Source organism: Scyliorhinus torazame, chromosome 21 (assembly GCF_047496885.1).
Source record: "Scyliorhinus torazame isolate Kashiwa2021f chromosome 21, sScyTor2.1, whole genome shotgun sequence".
NCBI classification, from domain to species: domain Eukaryota; kingdom Metazoa; phylum Chordata; class Chondrichthyes; order Carcharhiniformes; family Scyliorhinidae; genus Scyliorhinus; species Scyliorhinus torazame.
In genome coordinates this window covers 117,172,074-117,177,124 of record NC_092727.1, presented here as the reverse complement: position 1 = coordinate 117,177,124, position 5,051 = coordinate 117,172,074, and positions in this window count along the sequence as shown.

The following is a 5,051-nucleotide window of genomic DNA, read 5'->3' as shown; positions in this document are numbered from 1 at the left end:
GTCCGGTTTCATGGGTCAATTTTGTGCTTGTATTCCCAGCTTTGTTTTGTTTTAATAAATACTGCCAATCCCCCACCCCTGCTCCCACCCCCAGTCCGGGCTCTTCAGCCAGCAATAAAAGTACATATGAAAACAAAGTGCTGGAAAAGCTCAGCAGACCTGGCAGCATCTGAGGAGCGAGAAACAGAGTTGGCCTTTTGAGTCAATATGACTTTATTCGACTGAAACGTCCCTTCACAGATTTGCCAGACTGGCTGAGTTTTTATTTCAAATTTCCAGCTGTCCGCAGTAATTTGCTGTAATTATAGCTGTAACAGTACCTTAGGGTAACGTGGCTGCCGATTATTCTCTGTCCACGCGCTCCAATTTAAACGTGTCATTTCTGAGACCAGGAACTTACCAAATGCTGAGCACTGCTGCTGAGCAGTCACACAAGTCTTAACGTAACATGCTGATTCCATTAGCTTTGCAAATGCCGAGGTGGGAAAAGGCACCGACTAGTGGTGAGCAATGCACACTAGATCGCGCGTCCAGTCTCCTGCCTACTTCTAAACCAGTTGGTATCCGTGGCAGCAATTGACCAAGAGCCAAACCACAATCTGTAAAGCTAGCCACTTCCAGTGGCCATCCAGTGCCCTCTGCTGGAAGTGCAGTACATGGCTGTCAGGTCAAAACAGAATCTGGCTCTGCTATAATGGGGCCCACTGTGGAATAGTCTACCAATGCTTGGAATACAGAAGCAGGAGTAGGTCATTCAGCCTCAAGTCTATTCCTCAATTCAATTCGATTATTTGCTGATCCACATCCCTTGTTATCCTTATCTAGTAAAGAAAATCCGTTGATCTCGGTCAAGAAGATTTCATTTGACCCCGAATCCACAACTTTTGGCGAAAACCATTCCATATATTTCTACTGTCCTTTGAAGAAGTGTTTCCTGACTTCTCTGCTCAGTGGCCTAGCTCTAATAATATTATGTCTGCCAAAGATACCGATATGAGCTCATCTTACCATGATGGCCTAATGGGTAAGGTTATCTATGACGAGGCAGCATTTTGAGATCCGCAATGGAGTCAAGCAAAAGGGGGGGGGGGGGGGGGGGGGGGGATGTGGCCCTGGGGAACTCTCGGGGTACTTACCCTGGTTGCCCTCGTGAGGTCGTGGAGCTTCTTGCGGCACTGCTCCCCAGAATGAGGGGTGTGCCCCACAGCGCTAACGGCGATGCCCACATCACGCCAGTTGCGCCTGACTGCTGGTCGGGTGCCGGTGGCCACGTCTTGGGTACAGGATCGACCTTCACTCTTCCACTGCGTCCAGCAGTGTCTCCAGGTCATTGTCCCTGGGGGCGTCACGGCGGGGCGCAGCCATCTGTGTCGGGGCCTGTGCGCAGATTGCGCACACAAAATGACACGGCGCCGCGTCATCCGGGCGTCGCGCGATGATGGCACTGCTCTGGTGCCACGCCCACCGCGTTTCCCGTGGTCCCACTGCTGGCCCATTTTCAGGGCCTGAATCGATGCTGCCGGCGGCCTGTTCGCGCCGTCGTGAAACGTGACACTCTGCCGCGCCTTTGGAGAATCCCGCCCAATATTCCCCCAAAATATTTTTTAAATCTATCCTTACATCAAGCATAGTATTTTGCAGGACTGGCCGTGTAGTTTAGGCCGTAATGGTGGCACTGCTGTCGCACAGCTTCAGAGACCTGTGTTTAATTCTGGCCTTGGGTGACTCGGATTTCCTCCCACAGTCTAAAGGTGTGCAGGTCAGATGTACTGGCCATGCTAAATTGCCCCTTAGTGTCCAATAGGTTAAGTTGGGTTACAGAGATAGGGCGGAGGCGTGAGCTTAAGTAGGGTGCTCTTTCCAAAGACTGGTGCAGACTCGATGGGCCGAATGGTCTCCTTCTGCACTGTAAGGATTCTATGATTAACTTGTCTGGGACATTGCTGACTAGCTCTCTGACCTTTCAAAAGAACAAAGAACAATGCAGCACAGGAACAGGCGCTTTGGCCCTCCAAGCCTGCGCCGATCACGTGTCCTATCGAGACCAACCGCCGAATCCTATACCCTGTCTGTTCATGTGCCTATCCAGATAAGTCTTAAAGGTCGCTAACGTATCTGTCTCAACCACCTCACTTGGCAGTGTATTCCAGGCCACCACCACCTCTGTGTAAAAAGACTTAATCCGCACATCTCCACTGAACCTTTCCCCTCTCATCTTGAACTTGTGCCCCCTTATAATTGTCATTTCCGCCCTGGGAAAAAGCCTCTCAACTATTCACCCTATCTATACCCCTAATAATTTTATAAACTTCTATCAGGTCACCCCTCAGCCTCTGTTTCTCTAGGGAGAACAATCCCAGTTTATTCAAACACTCCTCCTGGCTAATACCCTCCATACCAGGCAACATCCTGGTAAACCTTTTCTGTACTCTCTCCAAAGCCTCCACGTCCTTCTTGTAGTGCGGTGACCAGAATTGGACACAGTATTCCAAATGTGGCCTAACCAACATTCTATATAATTGTAACATAATTTTCGAGCTTTTATACTCGATACCCCGTCCTATGAAGGCAAGCTTGCCATATGCTTTCTTTACCACCATTTCCATCTGTGCTGCCACTTTTAAGGATCTGTGGACCTGCACGCCCAGATCTCTCTGTGTCTCTGCCATGCTTCTGCCATTTATTTTATAGCTCCAACCTGAATTGGATCTACCAAAATGCATCACCTCACATATGTCCGGGTTAAATTCCATCTGCCATTTCTCTGCCCAATTTTGCAGCCTATCTATATCCTGTTGTATTCTCTGACAATCTTCATCACTATCCGCAACTCCTGCAATCTTAGTATCATCCGCAAACTTGCTAATCAGATCCGCTACATTTTCTTCCAAGTCACTTGTATATATTACAAAGAGCAGAGGTCCCAGAACTGATTCCTGCGGAACACCACCAGTTACAGACCTCCATTTGGGAAAAACACCCTTCCACTGCTACCCTCTGTCTTCTGTGGCCAAGGCAGTTCTGGATCCATCCAGCTAGTTCACACCTGACCCCATGTGATCTATTTTGCACCAGCCTGCCATGAGGCACCTTATCAAGTGCTTTGCTAAAGTCCATGTAGACAACATCCACAACCCTTCCCTCGTCAATCATTTTTGTCACCCTCTTTAAAAAGATTCAATCAAATTAGTGAGACATGACCCCCCTCATACAAAACCATGCTGGGCTGCCTGTCGTTAATAAGACCATTCACTTCCAAATGTCCATAGATCCTATCTCTGAGAATCTTTTCCAACAATTTCACGATCACTGAAGTCAAGCGCAGTGGCCTATAATTACCTGGATTTTCATCAGACATTCAATTATCCTTAGTTTAATTGACCTGCAGATTCTTTGTGTGTGATTGAGAGACACTGATCAGAGCTCACAGTTCAAAAGTCTTCTCCCACACAGAGTAAGTGCAATCAATACACAGGAGTGTTTTATGGCATCTACAGGTATTATCTGATTGAGGAAAGTTAGTAATAAAATAATGCATTGAGGCCAAAGGAATTGAGGGCTTGTGGTGGATTGGCAATATAATTATTGCTTGTTCTGGAAGGTGCAGGTAAATTGTCATTATTGACGCAGGTTCCGTAGATTCATGTCTTTAAACAAAAGCATTCTCTGTAAACTATTGCTTCATACCACTATGCTCATGATGTAAACCTGAGTATTCTGTACCTTCAGGTAGAATTGAACACAGTTTGATGGGGTAGTACCCATGCATTTTCCAATTGCTCCCTTTGATGGCAGTAACTAATGCTGAGGTAGAATTCCGAAGACGTTCGCAAGGTTACTTGACACCTTTCGTAAATTCCACCTGCTGTGTAAATCCCTGTGATTGTACGTCAGAGAACTCCAGAGTAAGAAAGTTCACGTTGGCATCGAATTTCATATGTTGTGAAGTCACAAGGCATTGGGTGATGGAGCTTAAAATGCAGTGAGCGTTACACCTGGTAAATCGGACTGCACAGGCAGACGTGAGCACAGTTAATTTAATTTAATAATCTTTGTTGTCACAAGTAGGCTTGTATTAACACTGCAATGACGTTACTGTGAAAAGCCCTGAGTCGCCGCATTCCGGCGCCTGTTCGGGTACACGGAGGGAGAATTCAGAATGTCCAAATTACCGAACAGCACTGCCAGCTTTGTCACAATGTCAACTTTTCCACAACAGATTTTCAAGACAGAAAATGAACAGAAGGCAGTATGTTGTTCAAATAAAATTTATTCTTGCTCATTGGAAAAGTAGACCCAAAATGTGCGCTGAATAGATATACCTGACAAGTCCATACGAGCAAACCGAGAAAGCAGCACGTTGATGCTTCTGTTTTTAATGGTAATCATTTCAAAATGGTATCGTCATTAGCGTCTGCCAATTGTTTCGTAATGCACTCAAGCTCCTCGTTTCTTTTTTTCTTCAGCTTCAACTCTCCTCTTCAGTTCGACTCAATTTACAGATTAAGAAAGAAAATTGCTGAAAATCTAAATTGGAATGCACAGAAAAACTATTGGCGTTTGAAGGAGATAATAATTGAATCTACTTCTCTATTATTTTCTGAAATGGTATCTGAAAGTTTGAAGTATTCCTATCAAATCCCATCATCCACTGCAGCTGCTTGTTGGTCGGTCACTGGCAGGACCTGTATAATGCAGGTGGCTACTGATACCTGGACGGAGATTTCTGCTGCACCTTTTCCAGGGCAAAGTTGAAGTGAAAATAAAGATGACCTATCTCTGAGCTGGTGCTGATCATCCTACAGAGAATGCCACAGACACAGAAATGAGGCATCACTACTTGGGTTCAGATATCAACGAAGACATTTTCTAATGTGGCAGATGCAAAGCTGCAGGATGCAGTTGCAAGTTTAATTGCAAACAATCATGTCAAGCTATAAAATTCCTCCATTTTCTCTGAACCAGAAACAGGTTCAGGCACCGGACTGTTAAGTTAGCAGATGTTTCTGGGGCAGCGGTAGATGCATTACAACATGCTAGGATGCCCTGCA